The sequence below is a fragment of the Arvicanthis niloticus genome, chromosome 10 (genome assembly GCF_011762505.2).
Source record: "Arvicanthis niloticus isolate mArvNil1 chromosome 10, mArvNil1.pat.X, whole genome shotgun sequence".
NCBI classification, from domain to species: Eukaryota; Metazoa; Chordata; class Mammalia; order Rodentia; family Muridae; genus Arvicanthis; species Arvicanthis niloticus.
The window spans coordinates 68103131-68125246 of NC_047667.1; positions in this window are offsets into that span (position 1 = coordinate 68103131).

Genomic DNA, 22116 nt, shown 5'->3' on the forward strand with positions numbered 1-22116 from the left:
AACTACATCCCAAAGTTTCTAACTCCAAATATTATCACATTGAATCTTCTAGATTTGAAAATAATTTTTAAGAGGACACACATACAAGCCACAGCAGATGTGGGCTTGGATCTGAGCCTGGTGAGGCTGGAAGCAGGAAGTGTAGGTGGGCTAGAGACAAATGTAGAAATTCAGAAAAGAAATAATGGTCCTGATGAGGGAATAGAGAGGAAGAAGGCCTCTGAGATTTGATTTAGAAAGTAGAGTATAGATATGATGTGCTGTAGAGTTGTTTCCTTACTGAAACACTTGTCAGGGAGGCAATCTTCTTAAGATTCAGGAAGCAAACTAAATTTACAAGGTTCAAAACTGAGGAGTCTCAGGAAGCTCCTGAAATTTACAAGCCCCAAGGTCCCTCCCTGAGGTTAAACAAGCAGTAACACTAGCCAGGGAGAGAAGATGTCTGTAAACAGGGCAGGAAGTTCCACAGTTGGATTTGATGAGTTGTCACTCATGGTGAGAGTGGGCTTTTCAGTTGATGCAGCTACCTTTAGTCATCAGGCACCCCCAATAAATTCACTGGATCACTAAGCGAAACTTGAGTGGAATCATTTCTTTGGCTGCCATAGGTTGGTTTGTTGTATCTTCCAGGAAAAGACATAGAACCTGGTGATGGACTTGGAATAAAGAAATACTTGTTGACATTCTGGTTTCTTCTCTCAGGTGCAGTGGGTAGGGGGTGGTGTTTCTTACTGGACTCGGACACTAGTGATAGAATAGCTGGTGTTCTACAGATGCATTCTGCAGGAACTTGTATCCTCGCTTCCTCTAACAACCAATAAATTGAGGAGGCTACTTTTGTCCACAAGAAAAAAGAAATGAGATTGATCTTGACACCTTGAGGACTTTGTTTCCCAGCTATGGGGGTATACATGGGAGAATATATATTGGTGTTGGAGCAACCAGAGAGAAGGAGGATACAGTTTTCTCTGGGTAGCTGCCTGGGCTTTTTGTTCCCCAGAACTCCTTCACTTTGAATATTTAAAACTGTTGAAAAAGAAAGTAACCATGTAAATTACCTCAGTTGCAGAAGGAAAACACTGATCTTAAAGGCCTTTACAATCAACTGGGGAAATAGCAACATGTCTATCTAACAGAGGGTTAAGTAGCAGAATGAATGCGACACTGGAAAATCAAGGAGCAAGAGGTTCATGTGTTGGCTTTTAAAGAAGGGGGGGAGGGGACATCGGAAGTGGAGATCTGTTATCTTCCTCTGGTCCTTTCTACCTTATTTTTGAAGACAGAATCTTTCACTAAATCTTGAGGTCAGGTTTCTGCTAAACTATTCAGCAAGCAGCCCGCTCCACTCCCCTTCACTGCGATTATAAAAAGGCATTTTTTTTAGGCAGAAACATAGGCTCAGAGACTGTTAGAAGTGTCCCAGAAGGACAGCAAGGTGGCAGATTTAGGAACTGCCAAGTGGTTTACGTGCCATAGACACCTGAAGGGGTCTGAAGTTGGTGGTCATGGTACTCTGAGAAGTTTCAAAATGCCCTGAATACAAATCTCTGCTTCTTTGTGGGTGTGCATTTTGTTTTTTTTTTTTTTTCTGGAAAAAGAGAAGGTCGACAGCTCTTCTCCAATTCTCTAAAGGGTCTAAGTCAGAGAACTCTCCAGAAAACAACTCCTGAGCAAGACTTTACAGGTAGACGGAAGCAGGATCTGAGAATCTCACCACACAGGGCCTTAGTTGCCTCAGTCCGACCCACATCTCTTACCCTTTACAAGAAGTGTGGCGAGGAGGGAAACTTTGGAAGAAAAGGTCAGAGGAACCAAGACCAGCGAGGATCTGGACAGCTCTGAAGTAGCCCTCAGGTTAAGGCGGGCCTGTTTGTTAAGAGAACGCAGTTGGCAAGGTCCTCTGCCGCAGTTCAGACAGAAGGGCGGCGGCGACCGCAGGCCCAGCAGGCGCAGCGCCGGGCTCGGCCGCAGGGTGGCGCGGCGCGGACGCGGAGCGTGGGAAGAGCGGGCGGAGCTCTCGAAGCCGAGTCCGCAGTGTTGCGCCTCCGCGGGGCGCCGCGCATCGGGGCCGCGATCGCCGTGCAGCGCCGGAAACCGGCGGCCGCTCAGGTAGGAGCTGCGACCCGGGACAAGCCCAGCCGGCCGCGCGTGACTTCTGCTTGCCGGGTCCGGCCGCGCCTACCCCTCCGCTGCTGTCTCGCAGGCAGGCGGGCGCGGACGGTGGCCTGGGCGGCGCAGGCCTGAGGGGCCCCGCAGACCCGGGGCGCAAGGACCTGGACGGGGGCCCCCGTGACTCGGCTTCCCAGTAGGCGGCGAGCGTGGCACTGCGCAGGGGCGAGGCGACCTGGAGAGGTTTCGGGGAGAAGGAAGCGGAGACAGGTGGTTGAGGGGCTTGGAGCGGCGCAGTCTTAGGAGACGGAAGAGCTCGCTCCTTCTAGCTCTTCCGAGGCGCGGAGGTGCCCGAGGGAAGGCCACGGACACGCAGGTGCAGCCGGAGGAGATGCCACCCGGCAGGTTCTCTGCGGCGCCCCCACCCTCCCATTAATAACGTGGGTGTGGTAGTGGTGATGGGAGACTTGGATGGAGCTCCGAACTGGCCAGCAGCGGCCCCCTGACCCGCGTGCGTATCCACCAGCCACGGACGCCTGCGCCGCCGAGTTGGGGGAGGAGCAAGCCCTCGGGGTAGCTGCTCTGGCAACCTAGGCAGCCGCAGAGATGGAGCGGCTAGGTCGGAGTTGTGGCCAGTTCTACTTGCTGCAGTTCAAGTTCCTAGGTGGTGGGTTAGCTTCCCTATGGGGAAACAGGGTGATTTTACTCTGGACCCTTTCCTGGTTGGCATTTGCCAAATACGCTCCTCCCCCACTCCCCCAATTACGCACTTTTAGCGTAATTTTTTTTTTTTTTTTAGAGACAGCAAATGACAGAGCAGAGGACAGCTGGCCCAGCCAAACCTGTTGCTGCTGCACTGCTTGTTGCGTCAGGATAGAGGGGGTTTTGGACCTTACCCCTCCCTTGCCCAGACTCCTGGATGTCCTCCTGCCGGGCTGTATAGAGTTTGCTCTTAGCCAGGGTAGTGTTGGTGTTGTGGCCTCCACCTGCCACCCAACAGGGGAAGAAGAATGCAAGAGCCAGGGAAGTTTCTCTGTCTTTTGGGATGGAAGGAGCAAGTATAGACAGGGCTGGGGCAGCAAGAGCCTGGGTTTCTTTGGCAGTGGTGGCAAGAGGATTGTATGCCAGCCCCTTGGGCTGGTTTCCACTCCTGGCCTGTCTGTGGCATTGGATAACTGCATTGGTGCTAATGGTGCCACCATGTTACGCAACACTTATATAATCTCCCGTGGTGATAGCTCTGTCTCTGTTCTGAGGTCACACTGATAGGGTGTCCATGTCCATGTAGGAGAGAGGATCTGTGGAAGTTTTTGGTGAGACCAATTCTCCCAGCTCATTCCCAGACAGACTGGTTTTGATCCTGGAAGAGGAGGGGTTTGACCAAACTGGTGCCCAGTGTACCCCAGCAGTCTAGTACTAAGAAAGGTGCCGGTTGGGCAGTCTTCTCCATTTCATTCTGCCTAGCGAATTGTTTGGTGAAGTGGATGCCATTCTCCCTAGCATGGCAGGTGGGTATGGAGGAATGACCCCCAAGATCTGAAACATATCATACATTGTGCATGATTATAAGGATTAGCTCTGACCTTGAGCTTTTGAGCAGCAGACTAGGACAGTGATGCTGGCATTACACGACATTTGGAGCAGGCCTAAGGGACAAGAGGTGGTCAGGGGAGGGTGTACGGGGAAGTGGATCAGACAGCAAAGATAAACATGGTGTTCTTTTACTGTACTCTCCACTGGGCTGTCCCTGGTTACCAGGGCAACAGAGGCAGTGGTGAAAATCATGCTTTCCGTTCAGTGGAAAAATCTGGCTCCTCCTCCTCCTGCTCTTTCAATTGCTGCCAACCTTACCCATTGGGGGGATGGTGTCCCTAGGGATCAAAGACTCCAGCGTACCCCCTTTATACCCTTCATTGTCCATTTTTTTATAATCTCCTCCTTTCCTGTGTCCCCTTGCTCCCCTAAAGCTCTACAGTTGGCAGCTGTGTGGGAGTTGAATACACGGGGTGGGGCAGGGGAGGGGAGGGCATGGACGTCAGGGAAGGGAGGGCATGGACGTCATCACAGGGCAGGGCTAGCCAAGCGTGGGCAGAGATATGATGCAGCAATGACAGGGACATGGAGAGGGTCAGGAATTGATCAGTTCCTTGGTTATTTTTAAGATGGTAGACAGGTGGAAAGGGGAGAGTGAGTGAGGGCCCCTGGGATCAGGTTTGTGGGAAGTAGCGACATGCCTCATAATGAAAACCAGGGTTCATTCATTCAGCAATTATTGTGCACCCCCTAAATTAGGTGAGGTTCTGGAATCCTGGAAGCCACGGAGGTAGTAGTGAGCCTTGACCTTGAAGAGGTTTATATGCACAGGAGGAGGATGAGCATCTGGAGTAAGATTCAGTGTCATTATAAGCCTGGGAGAGGATCAGGGAAGGTGGTCCAGGAAGAAGACAGGCAAGACACCAGACTGTGGGAGTTAGACTGAAGCCTGTGGAAATGGAAGGGAGAGGCAAGTCAGGCAGCCATTTTGGTTTGGGCACAGGACACCAGGAAGGAAGACGCTAAAATTTTGAGCCGTAATGGTTTGTGAAAATAGGAAAGTTCATATACAAACTTATTCGAGGGAGACTCATTTGATTTCTTTTTCAGCATCTTTAGAATGAAGTTGGGATATCAAGTATAGAAACATTTATTGTCAGATATGTAGAATTTGAGATGGAAGTTAGTTCTGGAGAGGTTCTAGGAAGAGCTTGAAGGTACATGTGTATCGCCTTGTTCTTTTTTATTATCCCAAGACCCCTTCAGACTCCTGGGCTCGTTTCTGTCAATCATGTACATTTTCTACCAGACCTATCTATTTTTAAAATGCAGATATTTGTCTACACGTTTTTTCTTTTTAGGAGCTGTGTCTGAGTGCATGAAAAGTCGACACATGCAGATGCATATCTTCCCCATGTTGCATTCTTGGCCATTGATGGTCACTTAGAGTGGTGGTTCTCAACCTGCAGGTCACACAGGGGGAATACAACAACCTTTTAACTGGAGTCACCTTAGACTATGGTAAAGCATAGTTATTTGCATTATGATTCATAATAGCAAAATTACAATTGTGAAATAGCAACAAAGTAATTTTATGATTTCAGGTCACCACAACGTGAGGTACTATATTAAAGGATCAAAGCATTAGAGGCTCAAAAAGTGCTATAGGTCCCTGCCTCCACCAGTATACTGTTGACATGCTTGTTTTCTGTCTGTCATCTACAGTGTAGAAGCACAGAGTCAGTGGACCTGGCCAGCTACCCTGTTCTACATGCACTACTTTCCTTTCTAGGTCTTAGCATCTAATATAAGGAATCTAGTTTTTCATCTCTGAAGCCCCTCAGAAATGATGTTTACAGCCATTTACAGTTCTCCTCAAGTTTCTGGTACAGGCTAGGTTTTTAGGGTAAGCAGCCTGTGTCTTTTTCAATGCTTTGTAGAGCAGGTAGCAGAAAAGGAGGCCTGAGTCTCACAGTGGTGGTATATACGTACATCGTGGCCTTTGTTCCTCTTTGAAACATAAAAAGCTAAAAGAGCAGACCCCAATGAACAAAAAACTATGACCTATGGAACAGGTGCCCATTTTTGTACTTTATTGGGGTTAGAAACATCTGCTGCTTATGTATTACCACAGTGACATGGTTAAGTAGTTACAACACCTGCAAGCTTGAAATATTTACTGTCTCACCTTTTAAGACATTAAAGATAAAAATTTGCCAACTAGGCTTTGGTGGCACATGGCTTGAATCCCAGCACTTGGGAGTCAGAGGCAGGTGGATACCTGTGAGTTCGAGGCTAGCCTGGTTTTCAGAGCAAGTTCCAGGACAGCCAAGGCTACATAAAGAAATGCTATCTCAAAAAGCAGGGGAGAGGAGGAGGGGCAAAGGGAGGGGGAGAGGAGGAGAGAGGGAGGAAGAACGAAGGGTATTGATTGCTGGGACTGGTTCAGACATCAAAGGTCTTGAAGATTGTGTGTTAGATATTTACAGCAACTTCATGAGAAAAAAGATAGGTGGTCAGAGGTCAGAATTATTCTCTATTGGGAAACTTCTTTCTTTCCAAGCTCTTTCTCTGGAGACTGGAAGGTTCCCCACCCGTCTTAGGGCCTGAAGTCTATAGAGTTCCTGAACAGAGCTGGGTTGTGGCCTTGATTTGAAAACTTTTGCCTGCTTCTCGGGTCTGTACAGAGAAGCTGTACCCATACGCAGTCTTAGGGCAGAAGAAGGAAGACTAATGAGTTCTTCAGGATCCTCCAGAATATTTTCTGGTAGTTTTGTTTTGACCTTTGTCCCCAGGTGTGCCAGTCTAGATATTATCTACAAGTTGCCTCTGCGTCTTGTCTGATCAGGGTGCCCATCTACACTTTTAAAACAAGCCCTAGGTTTGGGATTGTTGGAGGGATTGTCTGGGACTGGAATCAACCCCTAGGCTGATTCTTGTACTTCATCTTTCCAGAACCCTTTTGTTTCCTGATGTCTAACCCTTGTTGACCTGGTCCTCAGCCTGGAGTCTTAAATAACTCCCTTCTTCTGGCTGGGAATGGGAGTGATGTAAGACTTGTTGCTGTGAGCTAGCAGCAGCAGCAACAGCTGGAGAAGTTTGCTTTAGGACCGAGGTAGGAATTGAAAAATGTCAGTGGCAAGAGGAAACCACACGTCCCACGTGTGTGGATAGGTAGGGGTAAGAAGGGCAGGTTTATTCCTGTTACAATGGGGTGGAGGGGCCAGGAGAGAAAGGAGAAGGTGTCAGTAGGAGAGTACAGAGGGTCCGGAAGAACGAAGATAGTAGCTAACAACTCCCAGAGCCACTTTTGGCTGATGGTGGGTGAGACTGGCTCCAGGAACTTCGTCTTCCCCTCCAGATACTTAAAAAGGCCTTATCAAACACCTTTACTGCCTTTCATTTGTAGAGTTAGGATAACCCTGTACTATAGACGTTTAGGTACTGTTGAGACAAAGGCTCTGACATGAGTCATCTGGATATTCATTAAGAATCTGTGTTGGGTAGTATGTGAAGTCCTGAGGACAGTCTGGGCTGGAGGTTCGACAGTTGAACCAAATTTTATACCGTTTGTGGTGGGTTATATGGCTTAAAGGATGTCTGCGCCTGTCATGTTTGCTCCTGTCGCCTTTGTCCTGGATTCAGAATTTGGCATACAGTAGGCATCCAGATACTTAGTTGGCCAACCCATCCTTACTTGGTTTTCCTTGGAAATGTGCAGAAAATAGCTGAGTGGGTAGAGAGAAGAGAGGAACTCATCAAGAGTAACATGTTTGGGAGAAGTTAGCATTCTAGGCTATACTGGTGATGTGATGGCATTTAAGGAAAAGGGTAGAGAAGGGGTGGCACTACATGGGCATGAGAGAATCCAGGGTCAGTGGGTCTGTGAGAACAGTGGGTCGGAGGCTTACCATCATCAGTCACTGCAGAGGACTGGAGTAAGAAGGGGAAGCTAGTGCGGCAGGGGAAGGGACTGAAAGGGAGAGGAGAAGCCAGTGTGAGCGTTCAGCGGACCAGGATGAAAGTAGATACGAAGCCTGTGATTGCCAGGTGAACAAGCTGGCAGGGATGGAGAAAAGACAGCTCTCTCCTGCAGGTCTCCATTGAAAAACTGCCAATGTCTGTCTCAAAATGCTACTCAATGATTTTTCTTTGGTGGGGCAAATGCATAAATATTTGCTTTGTGGTGGTGGTGGTGGGGCAAATGAGCAGCATATGGCTGCTCTTTTAAAGTATTTACAGTATTTATTTTATCATATAAATAAAGGTAGCGTTGATGTCATAAATCTGTATGTTACTGTTGCCCAGGTAGTCAGAATATGGTATAGAAATTCCCATTTAAATCTCCATGTATTTTTCTTTCCTCCTTTCCTAGAGTTATAGCACATCTTAAGCATGATAGCCTTTTAATACAGACTCTAATATATATATATGTGTGTGTGTGTGTGTGTTATATATAACATATATATATATATGTTAAGATATATATGTATATGTCTTAACCTCATAGTTTTTAAGAATATAACCTGGTTATTACACCTTGAATAAGCAAAGATATCCCTAAAAAATGACCTGTTCTATAGTAGGTTTTTAAAATTCCCTGATGGTTTCATTTAAAAACAAATAAAATCCTGTTGTTTAAAGTCAAGCTATAAAAAGGACCCATGTTTCATTTAGCTAATAACTTGTAAATATCTTGTTAATAAAGAGTCTGCCTTGTAGTTTTGCATTTTAGCTTTGCTTAGTTGCTTACCTCTGTCCCCAACCAACTGCCAGAGTAGCTTTCCTGAGCTTCGTTCAAACACTGCTATTCTTACTGTGTTTATGGTTTCTTGGTTATTCATTATTTCCTTCGGTAACCCTTTCTCCTTTCCTCCCATCCCCCCTTTCCCCTCTTTCTCTTTCTTTTCTTTCAGGAGAAGATCTTGCTTTGTAGCCCTGTCTTGCTCGGAACCCACGACATAGACTAGATTGGCTACCTAGTGCTGAAGTCATAGGTATGTGACACCAGGCCCAGCTAGTAACTATTCTTGAGGGCCTTCTCTGTGCCAGACATTGTACTAGACTTTGGACAGACACCTGTAAAAAAGATTGTCAGACTGACTGTCATGGATGTCATGGACGTTCTAAACTGTGAGAACTACTGTCAGCTTTCTTTGTGTACTATATGATTATGACTGTCCCTTCTGTGCTGCAAAATCTTCCATGTTTCAGGGCCTGGTATTCATAGACTCATGCTGTCATTTCGTGTGGTTGAGGAGAAGTGTCCATGAGAAGCTTGGTACAGTTTCCGTGGCTTGCCTCCTTTGGGCAGCCCTGTAACTTGCCTTTTACAGTGGCACTGATTTACTCTTGTGTTTAACCTTCTGTATGTAAGAGTGTCATATCAACTAAGTGTATGTAGCTCTGGTAGTTAAAGTGGTAAGGTTACTTAACTAATGGATTGCCAGAGAGGCTAAATGAAAACGTTTAAAAGCCCTTCCCAATTGGTGAAGGCCTTGGCAAGTGCCCAGTGGTGCTGGTATATTAGAACAAGTTGACTATTTCCGTGACTTTGCCGGCTGTGGGTTGGGTTGGGCTCTTGCCTCAGCCGGTCAGGTGACAGGTCCACGCTCTCTGTGGACCTGCTGTTTTCGGAAGCTGTACATTGATAAGCATCTAGGCTGCTGTGGGGACCTCATCTGCCAATACAGTTCAGGCTCATATAATATATATTTCCCTATGTAAATAATTTCTCAAAATTTTAAAAATGGGCCGGGCAGTGGTGGCGCACGCTTTTAATCCTAGCACTTGGGAGGCAGAGGCAGGTGGATTTCTGAGTTCGAGGCCTACCTGGTCTACAGAGTGAGTTCCAGGACAGCCAGGGCTACACAGAGAAACCCTGTCTCGAAAAAACAAACGAACAAAAAAAAAATTTTAAAAATGATGATCTGTGATTCTTAATTATTATTAGTTGTTTTCTGTTTGTCTTTGCGATTTCAGTATGAGTCCAGCTATATTATAGGATAGGAATATTTGTACAGTTTGAGTACTCTTTTGTAAAAATATGTTCTCAGATGTAAGAACCAATATACTTTGAGCATTTGTATGTTCTCTGTTATATATGTAGGGTAATACATAATATTTTAAATTTAACATGATTTATGTCTCTAGTCACTGAAGGTTACATGGTTAAGAATTTGAGTTTTTAATTAAACAAAATTTTGTATATCAGTTAAACTCTTGTATCTTCCTGTGTTGTATACAGCATTTCAGTATTAATAATACATAGTAAATACAACACTGAAAATTGTCAGTGCCTATAATATGTGGTGCTTTCTCTCTTCCTCTGTTTGCTATTCACAGTTCTGTCCTAGACAGCACCTGCCTGCTGGGTACCCTTCCCTCTCACACATTCATGATGATGCCCAGCCCTGGATCTGTTCAGAACCCCAGTTTGTCTTCTTTGGAAACATTTGTACTGGCTGCTGTTTTGTCATTTTGAAGAAGCCCCCGGATTCTGCCTTCCAGGCGTCCCCGTGCTCATGTTTGCATGTCCGTCCACCTTGAGTCCCGCCACTCTTGGTTAATGTGCTCCCAACACTTCTCCCAGTGATCACTCTGGCTTCGACCTCAGCGGGCGGCTCCTCAGCAGTGTTGGACATGGCCGGCCCCGTCATTTTCCTCTTGTTTCCATGGCATCTGTCTCTGCTCTCTTGTTGCCTTCACTGGCCACTCATTTTCAGTTTTCTGTCTGTGGGATTCTTCCTCTTTACCTTTTCCATCCCCACTCATCCACATCACGTCTTTAAATGCCTTATTTACAAATAATATCTCCAGTTCATTTCAGAGTAGTCACAGATGGGAAATAGCAGTGGCCATGCATTTTTTTCCCTGAAGTTGCTTGATGAATTTTATTTCATTACTTTCTCTATAATTTTATTTATGTTATAACTTTTCCCTAATGAGAAGTAAAGGCCTGGGTGATAATGCTTCCAGGTTTTTGTCTCCAGTCCAGGCTTTCTTGTGAGTTGTAGACTCGTATATGAGTCTGCTGGTTTAACCTCTCAGTATTGATATTAATACATATTTACGGTTGAACATGTCCCAGGCTGAACTGACTTTTCTACTCAGTTTTCCTCTCACAACGATGGCAGTGCTGACCTTTTAGGTGTTTGTTAGAATCCTAGATGTTGTATTTCACTTTCCTCACTCTTGTGGTACTTTATCCCATCCATGTGTTAATCCTGAGTCCAGCTGTAAAGTACCTCCCAAATCTGACCCTGGCCAGATTGCTGTCATGTCTGCTTCTCTGTCCCTCATAGGCTAGAGTCCTTACAGCAGCCCGCATCTTCCAGTGAAGAGAAATCTTAGGATGCCCAAATGTACTCAACTCCTAGTGGTAGCTTTTCTTCTCATTCAATAAATACTGTGGTCCTCAATGAGGTCCCCAGGTGTAGCTTATATGGTTACTGTAAAATAGAGTCACAACGTGAGAGACGTTGGAGAATGACACAGGTTATTTTAAAATCTCTGGCAAAGGGAATAAAGCCTTTGAAAGTTAATTGTGGTCGTGTATTTTATTTAAGCTAGCATGTCAGGAGTCTTTTTATTTCCAAAGTGAGTTTCGCCGTTCTTGTTTAATTCCCTTTTGTGTTTAGTCATGGCGTATCTCCAGTGGAGGCTAGTGGACTGTAGGACCCATCTTCTGTGCTGCTGCTGCTTTTCTGTCTTCTCATGTTCTTGTTTCACTGCACTGTATGTCGTCATCACTGGCCTCCCTCGTGATTCTCAAGCACTACGTTAGGGCCTTTTGATTTCTAGTTCTCCCTGTCTGGAATCTTCTTTCCACACAGCCTGTGGGATTTTTTTTTCCTTTTTTCCTATGGGTCTTATCTTCTCAGGGGCCTCCCCATAGCTCACCATTCTCTAGCATTCTCTGTACCTCTTCACACAGAGCCTTTTCTCTATCATCATTAATATAATAAATATTTCTGTGGTGCTTTGAATAAGAATGGTCCCCATAGGCTCATATATTTGAATGCACAGTCATCAGGAAAAGGTAGTACTTGGGAGGGATTAGGAAATGTCCTGGTTGGAGTAGGTGGCCTTATTTGAAGAAGTATGTCACTGGGAGTTTCAAAGCCCAAGACAGGCCCAGTGTCTCTTGCTGTCGCCTATGGATCTAGATTGTAGGACTTTTAGCACTATGAGAGGACTTCTGACACCATGTCTCCTTACATGCTGCCATGCCTTTTGCTGTGTTGACAGTGGGCTAAACCTCTGCAACTATAAGCAAGCCCCAGTTAGATGCTTTCCTTTATAAGAGTTACGATAGTCAGGGTGTCTCTTCACAACAGTAGAATGCCGACTAAGACAGTTTATATCAAGATTTTTTCTCTTTCTGTTTACTGGAACGGGAGTTACATGAACAGTGATCTTTGTCAGTTTTGTCCCTTTGTTTCAGAGCAGAGACCAGCACCTACCATGTAGGAGGTAGATGTTTGTTGAATAATTAAGTGGAATGATCAAGAATGTTTATTAGTAAGAATAGTTCAAATAAGTATACTATTACACGTTATGTGACAGTTGCCACATAAATTTAAGCATTGTGCACATGTCCATAAACATATTAAGTAATAGTTTGTTTTGACTTATTATTATTTTCAGCAAAAATGTTTAAAAGACATTCTAGTATTTTTGTGTCTTCTTACTAAGGTACCTCTTCACACAGGCTCCCCGAGAGGTTCTTGCCCATATTACTTCTTCTGCTAGCCTTGTCTTTTTGTTCTCCTATTTAAAGATCTAGTTTCATCAATACTTATACTTGATGGGCTGGAGGATAAGTCCGTCCTGAGATCCAGGACTGTAGAGCTGTGTTTCTTAAACAACAAAATCTGCTAGGCCAGATTTCTTTGGCAGGTGCTGGAGATACTGTACGGGATAATTTTTTTGCTATTAGAGAAGACAGCACTGCAACATTTACTGACTGAATATTCTTCTGGTCTCACAGTGTGACCATTTTAGTCATGGCCGTGCTATGATTTAGGAAGCTGACACTGTTCTGAAAGTCTGCTAGCACAACATTCTGAAAGTGGCTATGGTAGCTAGAGTGACCAGCACTTCTTTAAAGCACATATACACAAATATATAGATGCATACATACATACATACAGACAGACAGACAGACAGACAAACATAATTGCATATATTTTGTGGGATGCTGGTATTCCACTACATATACATAGTGCGTGATGATCAAATTAGTATCGTTGACGTATCTATTGTCACAGATACATAATTTATGTTGGAAACATTCAGAATCCTCTTTGCAAATCCAGCAAGTCATTTAATTAGTCAGCCCTATGCTAACTTCTTTGGATTATACAGTAAATTGTTGTCAGCTGTAGTTGCCCTACAAGTGATTAGAAGTTTTCTGTCCCGTCATGAATTGTCCACTTTCTATGCTTTTGACCCTTTTCCTAACCTTGATAACCATTGTTCTACTTTCTGCTTCTGTGAGGTCAATTTTAGAGCTTCTGCATGCCAGTGAGAATGTGTGTACATCTTTCTGTGCCTGCCTTATGTAAGTTAATGTAATGTCTCTTAGGTCATATGGCTTCAAGTAACAGAACTTCAGTCTTTTATGGTGAAATAATTTTCTAACACACACAAACACACGTGCATGCCACATTTTCTTTTTCCATTCCCTATTGATGAACACTGAGGTTTTTTCTGACTCTTGGCTATTATGACTAGTACTACAGTAAATATGGCATGAAAATGTCTTTTAGACATACCGACTTCAATTTCTTTAAATACGTTCCTTGTATTGGGATTGCTGGATTATGTGGTGGTTCTATTTCCAGGGTATTTTTTGTTTTGGTTTTTGAGATGGAGCGTCCCTATGGAACCAAGACCAGCCTAGAACTCATGATCCTCCTGTCTTAGCCTCCTGAGTGCTGCCCATTGCAGGTCTGTACATTGCCGTGCCTGGTTTATTTCTAGTTTTTGTTTGTTTTATTTTTAAGGACCCTAAATGCGATTTTCCACCACAGCTTTACTAATTTACATTTCCGCTAGCAGTGTGACAAGGTATTTCCTCTACGTCCTTTCAGCATTTGTTACTACTACTTATCATCATCATCATCATCATCATCATCATCAATGATGGTGATGATGATGATGATAATATCCATTTTTTAAAATATCCACTCTCATTAGGGTGAGATGGCATTTTATTGTAGTTTTGAATTTATATTTCCTGATGATCAGTGACATTGAACATTTTCTTTTTTTTTAATATAGAGAAAGTTTATTGGCGAGAAGAGGAAGGTGGAGGAAGAAAGAGAGGGTTAGAGAGAGAGAAAGAGGGAGAAAATGGAAATATGAAGAGGAGAGAAAGAGGGAGAAAGAGGGAAGACGGAAAGAGAAGAGAGGCAGAGAAGGGACGGACAGAGATAAGAGAGGAGGGGAGGGGAGCAAGCATTTCCTTGAATACTTGTTGGCTGTTTATCTATTTTAAAGAAATGTTTGTTCAGGCAGTTTGCCAACTATAAAATTGGCTTATTTGTTTTGGGTTCCTCATATGTTATGGATGTTGATCCTGGCAGGTAAATAGTTTGCCGACATTTTCTCAAGTTCCGAGTGTTGTCTTTTCATGCTTGCTTTCCTTGCTGTGTAGAAGTTTCTATATTACACCCTCTTCAGCCACATCCCTTAGAGAAAGAAGTGATGCCTCTTTGTATGTCTGTGTACATCCTGCCAGGGCCCTTCTCCAGTTTGTTTGTTCAAGAGCCTATTTATATCTACATTTGGAGTTGCTTGCCCAGTGGTTATGAGCACACCTTTAGAAGGTGAGCAGCTGGAAGGAGACGTACTGGCTTAGGCCTGGTTACAGGCCCTCTATACTGCAATAGGGACTCTGCCCAACTTATGTAGACCCTTCTCTGTTGAACAAAGCTTGTTCCCCTTGCTCTGTGTTTTGCCACTTGATTATGGTCTACCCATCAGCTGCTGTCCACTAACAGCACATCCATCAGCTGCTGTCCACTAACAGCACATCTGTAAAAAGTTGTTCTCTGTCCATTTCTCATTTTGCACCAAGTGGAAGAGAGATGGAAGCAGATGGGGTAAGATAGAAGGTAGCATAAAAAGGAAAAAGAAGAAGGTAAGAATATGTTATAGAACCCAGAATGAGGTACGGAGAATGTCTTTTTGGAAAACAGTAAACATCTCTTTCATTATGTTCCTGGCTGTATCCTCAGAGCCCAGCTATACTATTTCCACTGGGCTATGGGTAAATGCGTTGTGAAGTGGGTGCTCAAGAATAGGCAGCGCTTTGCCCATAGCACAGAGCTAGGGTACAGAGCCAAAGAGGGACTGTTGGAGCTGGGTGGCTAGCATACTCAGGAGAAGTGTCTGTAGTAAAAGAGGGCTGTATGTTGAAAGAGGTAGTAGTAAGTCCTGGACCTGCTCTTATTAAGAATTGAATGGAAGCTAGAGTGAAAAAAAAAATTCTTACAGCACATAGTTTGACATGTACCAGCAGAAAATTTACAAGATCCACATTGCAAAACACTTCCTCAGGCTAGCCCAGTTATGCAGTGCTTGCCAAGATCATCAGTCAGCCATAAGAGCCTTTCTTCCTCTTCTGTAGTCTTTGGGTATCGATGGCATGTGCTGTGTAGACTTTCTGGGTGTGGAAATACTGATCAGCAGCCGCTCAAAGGTGACCCTGAGGAGCTTGAGGAGGCCATGGAGAGTGCAGAGTTTGCCACTGAATATGTGCTCCTTTAGCAGGGGAGAAACAAACAATTTTTAAAAAAAAAAAATTAATCCATTATATTTACTGCATAAGAATATTGATTTTCTTTTCATTTTCTTTGTTTTGTTCTGTTTGGTTTGGTTTTGAGATGGAGTTTTTCTGTGTAGTCCTGGCTGTCCTGGAACTCTTTTTGTAGACCAGGCTAGCCTTGAACTCAGAGATCCTCCTGCCTCTGCCTCCCAAGTACTGAGACTAAAGTTGTGTGCCACCACACCCTGCTAGAATATTGATTTTCTAAGATATGTTTTTTTGACTCTGATACCCAACCAGCAGTAGCTATAGAGTAAAAATCAATGTATAATATTTCTGGGAAGAGAGAATATAGAAAGATGTGATTAGAGTTTCATATTACTGCAGTCTGGGCTTTGGAGAAATCCTTTACCATTGGAGTCATTAGGGTAGGCTGTCTAGAGGAGGAGGTAGCAAAATTTCATAGGCTACTTTACTTGGAAGAAAGACTAGGCTAAGGATAATTTTGAAGTAAGTTATTTTATCCCATTGTTTAAAAACCAAACAATAAAATTGTCTCTAACTAACATTATCACACAGACTTCAGGCTCTAGGATTTTGTAGCATATCTGCTTTACTGTTAGGCTGTTGGAAGATTTGAACACCAGGACAGCACAGATGGCATTTCTGTCTTGGTGCCTCAGGTCTGTTCAGTTCCAGGGCTACAGTATAGGGTGAGAAGTTCTGCAACTGGTAAAGCATATGCTGGCCAGGAATCAGCCCAGCATGTTTAATAGTTGGACCAGCACCAGAGGAGTCATTGGGGCAAGAAGGGAGAAATCACAGGCCCCTGGGAACTGGGACTGTTGCAAAGAAAAGACTTGATAGTGGGGTGGTATGAAATCAGTGTAATGGGGACCAGCATTTTAAAAAATGCACATGTATGGTAAAGTCTTAATGAAACTTGTTATTTTATATAGTTAAATATGATAGTAAAAATTTAAAAGTACATATATATGTAATAAAAAATATTGAGCTGCATCATATGTGATAAAGGTATTATTTCATGAAGTGTTGCTCTACTTTCATGTATATATAGAGAGATATGCAAAGAATGCATACTCGGACTCGGGGGTGCAGGAGCTCCATGTAACCTGGGCCTTACTGTGGGTCAAGATCTAGAATACATAAGAGTACTGGCCTGAAAGGGCTCCTGGGTTCTTAGCATAGCCTTCAGGTTCCAGTTACTTCCCCAGAAGCTGCCTCTGTGGAAGCAACTCTAGTGAGGGCTTTAAGAAAACTTAGGTAGGTCTGAGGCTGTTTCCCTGGGTGGGCTACTTCTTACTACAGAGGAGCTGGGGAGAGGGACCAAACAGAGGCAGGGGTGAGGATCAAATGTCTGCCTCTCCCCTAGCATTTGAGGGTTTCCCTAGAATACAGAGGCTTAGCTACAGCCTTTGTTCTTTGCTTCCTGCCTTAATAGCAGTTTCCTTGCTTTCTAAGATTTATTCTGTTCATTTGTTTTTGTTTTTTTTTTTGTTTTTGTCATTTTGTTTTGTGTTTGTTTGTTTTTCCCTTTAAACAGAAGTCTTCCCCACAGACCAAGGACTGAGATAGAGAAAAGCTATCCCAACTTACTTTGCGCTATTCATGTTATGTTTCTGGAATAGGAAGGTAGTGGAATTCACATACTTAGGTTCCTGGTGGATGGTAGTGAGCTGACTCTTCTGGTGATGTCACTAAGGTCTCAAAGTCACTCAGGCTAGATGTATTCATTTGTGCACCCCTACCCCACCCCCCAAAGTAGCATCTCTCATATTCTGGCTGCTTCTCTATGCCAATTGGCCTGCAGAGTACTGACCCACATGCTGTACCTCTCACAGAGGTTTAAATTAGGACCTTTAATCTGTAAGAGGCTTACAGCTTGTGAATAGCCAGCTGCTCTGGACTTGATGTGGGCAGAACTGAGCTTTGCCTGGCTGTTGTGGGGTTCAGTAAATCATGAAGGTTGATGGTTTGGTGGCAGGAACCACAGGCCTTAGGAGTGGGTAAGTACAGCCTTGTATGATGGAATAGGACAATGACATGTCCTGGTTGTGATGGAATGGAAGCACATAGTGCTGTGGTTGGCTGCTGGCTTCTTCTGAGCATTAAACCCGAATAGCTGCTGATGTACAGCTAGCTCTGCAAAACATGTGCCTTCATCTCACAAACGTGAAGCTGGGATGCCCAGTACAATGCCATTCTGTGGTGGGGGAAAACTCAAGACATGTGAAAATTGGGCCCCTCCTCATGTTACTTATTATTTATTTGAGGTACAAGACTTAATACCTGCTGAAATATTTATCCACAGGCCAAATATTTTATTTGACTGGTAGCTGTTCATCCAGGGTAGCAAATTATAAAACGCCAAAATCATAAGCATGTGGTATTGTTAGAAACACTGGGAAAGGAGACAGCCCTGGGCTCTGAATGGCAGGATTTAGGAGTTGAGGTGAAGGCAAGGCATAGAAGGTGGGAGGAAGGCTGTGAACTAGGACAGAGAAGGTCGCTAGGCAGACCATCCTTTAGACACTAGGAGCCTTATGGCCTCTCCCTGAAATGTCTTGTCAGCCTCACATACTTTCTCATTCCATGACTTAGACCTAGCACTTGGGTTCCATCTTTCCCCCTACATATTGTTATTATGATTCCTAATTTTTATTGAGTACTTGCTACATATCCGTGTTCTGTATGTGTTACATGGAGTGTCCTATTACATATTCATAGCAATCTTGGCACAGGTGCTTAGTATGTAGTAGGCACTTTGTAGCCAGCAAAATGAGGTGTGTAAAGATTAAATAACTTGAGTCTGGAATCCATGTTATAACGTCTTGAGGACTACGTTCCCAGAAAGTAGAAGGCCAGTTCCCAAGCGTGTGGTTGAAAACCTGTGCACACATTCAAGTTCCCAGAGGTCTCCTAAAGTGTGGAAAGCCCAGCCTAGGTGCCCAGTAGTCTTGTGGTTGGGGAGAGGTTGCAGGGGCATCAGGAATTTTGGGGCTTCCGGGTTGATGCCACTATGGAGTCTGATTTAGGAACTGAAGCTTAATCTCTGTATTTCACAGTCTCTAGTATTTGACTGAGTATATTCTGCCTTTAAATTTTCCATAGTACTATATAGCTGGCCCCTCCTCCATTCCTCTGTGTGGGGTGATTTTATTCACTCCTTTGGTGACAGAATCTATTCTACCATACTCTAACAGACGCACAGTATCCTAGAGAGTCACATATGTAGAGAGGAGTGGACCTGAAGGATGATTTTTCTGAAACCAGCAGCCCTGTTTGCTCTGAGTGAAACCCTCAGAGTCTACTGACAAAGCTCAGGATATCTCTGACCGGTTTCGCACATCTTCTACTTTCCTGGGTCCCTGCCTTCAATGGTGAAGAGAGAGGGTCACATGAGGGCATGTCTTAACAAGTTCTGTTCCTCTCTGTCCCCAGCTGAACCTGAAATGGACACGAAGTGCAGAGTCGCTGGGATGGCTGGGAGCAACCCTAAATTTAGCAAAACTGTAGCTATTGGGGGGCCGGCCTGCAGGAGGCCAGACCCAGCTGAGTGGACTAGATTTATAGTCAGCAAAGGAGTTAGCATTGTCTCTGTTTAGTGTCATAGGTATACTGGGCAAGCGTGAGGTTATGTAGCATAAGCCAGAAGTTTGTTGGCTTCTTCTACAGGGCTGCCTAGCTCTGCCCTTGGAGACTAAGCTTCACCCACACTAAGGAAACTGTGTCCCTTGGGTTTTGGACTTCATTTAGCCACCCAACTGCTCCTCACTAGTGGTCTGGAATTCTTACTGCATAGCCTCACTTTAGACCGTAGACTTTTTTCATGCCTGTTGGCAGGCTTTGCTAACCTTTACCCCAAGGCCCTGGAGAGAAGATCTGCACTTCAGTAGATTCTTTTCAAGGCATCTGGCTTCTAGGATAACTTTGGTCAGGGCAGGGGCTGAAAGAGGAAGAGCTGAGATGGCTAAGCAGGGTGTTAAGGCCCAAGATTTCTCTTTTTTTTTTTTTTTTTTTTTTTTTGACTCCTAAAAAGTGAGCCAGCTGATAGTGGTTGTCTCTCATCACCCAGAGTCAGTTGTGACGGTGGTTTGGTATCCAAGTCTTGGACAGTTAAGGACTTCTCGTGTTCTGATGTAGAGTCTGACTTAGGAACTGAAGCTTAATCTCTGTATTTCAAGGTCTCTAGTATTTGACTGAGTATATTCTGTCTTTAGTTGTCCATAGTACTATAAAGCAGGCCCTCCTCCATTCCTGTATGGAGGATGACCCTTTATTCACTCATTTGGTGACAGGGTATCTATCCTACCAAACCCTAACGGACACACAGTATCTTAGAGTAATATGTATGGGTGGGAGTGGACCTGGAAGGAAGATTTTCCTAGAGCCAGCAGCCTTGTTTTCTCCAAGTGAAACCTTGAATACAGAGCCTACTTGAGTACAGAGCCTCAGGATATCTCTGACTGGTTTGGAGGAAGTGGCTCGTGAGATTAGATAGAATAGCCGTCTGTGGGTAACAGACTTGGGACCCTGTCTTCCTATTTCTCAGATCTAAAGGTGATTGCTTGGCCAAAGGAGCCTCTGTCTCCTCAGTGTCCCAGAAGATAACCTGGGTGAGTTTTCTCCGATCTTCCAAAGTGGGTGATTACACTGTTTGTCAGGGCTGGGATCAACATCTCTGTGATAAGATTTGCTAGTATAAATCACTGTATCTCAACCAGGATCTGTAGGACCACCGCCATTATCTTTGTTTTCTTTCCCTGCGCCCATGAGTACAGGAGTCTTGATGGAGAAATACTTCAGTGTCTTACCATAATTGTATCCAGAAAGTTGTTTCCAGGTACTTGTCCAGCTCCATCCCCTTTAGCATACGTACTCTCCAGGCTGCTCACATGGACAACACAAGGGCTTGTTCCTGGTGGACCTAGCATGCTAATGATGCTGGCATATTTAAGTGCTGACACCTATAAGGGTAACAAGGGAGCCATTCCAAGCAGGCCTCATGTGGGAGTGATTCTAGTCTAGCCTGGAGCTGTTTTCTTTCTTTCTTTCTTTTTTCTGTAAAGTATTTATTCTGCCTTATAGAACTTCTTTTAAATACAGGAAATGCACACATATCCTGGAGGACATGACACTGCTGCCTAGATAAAAGACCCAACCTTTGGCTAGATGTGTCAGTGGTCCTCTACAACACTCTGCAGCCATCATGTCTTTTAGCTATACATCTGCTGTTAGCAAGCTGCTTCATGCTGGAACAGGGGAATGAGTTTCCCAAGCAGGGCCTCTGCTGGGTCTGGGTGGCAAAGGGAGGGGACCTTGTATATATTCTAGAAGATGCTAATTTTTTAAAGTACAAGATAGGTGTTAAGCTTTTTTTTTTTCTATGAAATCTCATTTTCTATCCTCTGCAAATTGTATGTCAGAGTGAAGATGTGAGTGATCCCTCGTGACTAAAGAGGGGAGGAATGGAGGTCAGCAGGGCAGAAGCTAAGGGACCTGGGACCTGGAGGATGTGCACATGCTCTTATTGGCTGCTTCAGACATCCATGCCAACACTTTGCTGCTTGGCATTCCATGTGTCCCTTACACACACCATGTTTCCCTGTCCTTGAGGGCAGCACATGCTTCTCCTGTAGAAAAGCTCACAGTTAGTATGGTACTTTTGCTCCAAAGAGTGAATAACATTCTCAAAGGTTGTTTGGGTGCCTGTCTTTTTTAATATTTTCCCCTTTGTTAGCGGAAATCACTGGGGATTATTGTATGGAAGAAATCCTTGGTGTTCTTCAAGTGCAGGTTCATTGCTTGCTGTCTATTCTAGGCAACTGAGGTGACGTTTGTGGGTTCTGGAGTGAGGTTCTGCTGTCTCAGCTGTCAGGTAGGCTGGCAGAACCAAGAGTTGCGGAGTCCTGATCAGCGAAGGCAAGTGTTTGACTGGATCAAGCCGATGAGTATATATATTTAGAAACTCACCCGAGAGGAAGAACCCTGGGTAAGCCTGCCTGCTCATCTTTGCTGTAGGTCAGAGCACACCCAGGCCACATCCTCTTGTCCTAGGCCAGATGAGGTCATTTCCTTATGTACCCAAGGCTGCCTACACCCAACCACTGTTTCCTGTTTTGTGTCAGGAAGTACAGGGTCACTCACTCCTCTTGTGACCTCAGGGTGGCTTTTTTCTCATCGGCCTGAGTTTTGTTTCCCTCACAGTTCAGATCCAGAACATGTCTTGGGCTCTGCCTGTTCCTTCTTCTCTGACCTAAATCTTTGACAGCCATTGGGAATTACAGCCCTGGAATACTGATTCCAAATTATGGATTTACTGAGTTCCTTGGTCTTGTTTTTAATGAACCCATGGCCCCTTGCTTCTACCACTTCTGTCTCATAAATAAATTTTATTTCTTATAAAAATGACTCCATTTCACTATATTCGTAAAACACAAATCCATCTTTAGGCTTAGTCTAAAATCAAAGAATATAAATTCATCAAAGAATACAAATTTTGACAAATTAAAGAGTTTTGAAAGCATTTTTCTCCTATAGGAGTAGTATAATGTCAGATATCTGCCGTATCTTAAAATGTGGTAGGAATGTGATTACAGGTCTATTTGTGTCTTTTGGGCTTTGATTTGTTTGTTTTGCTTTTGTTGTTTTGTTTTGTTTGTAGCAGGCACTGAAAT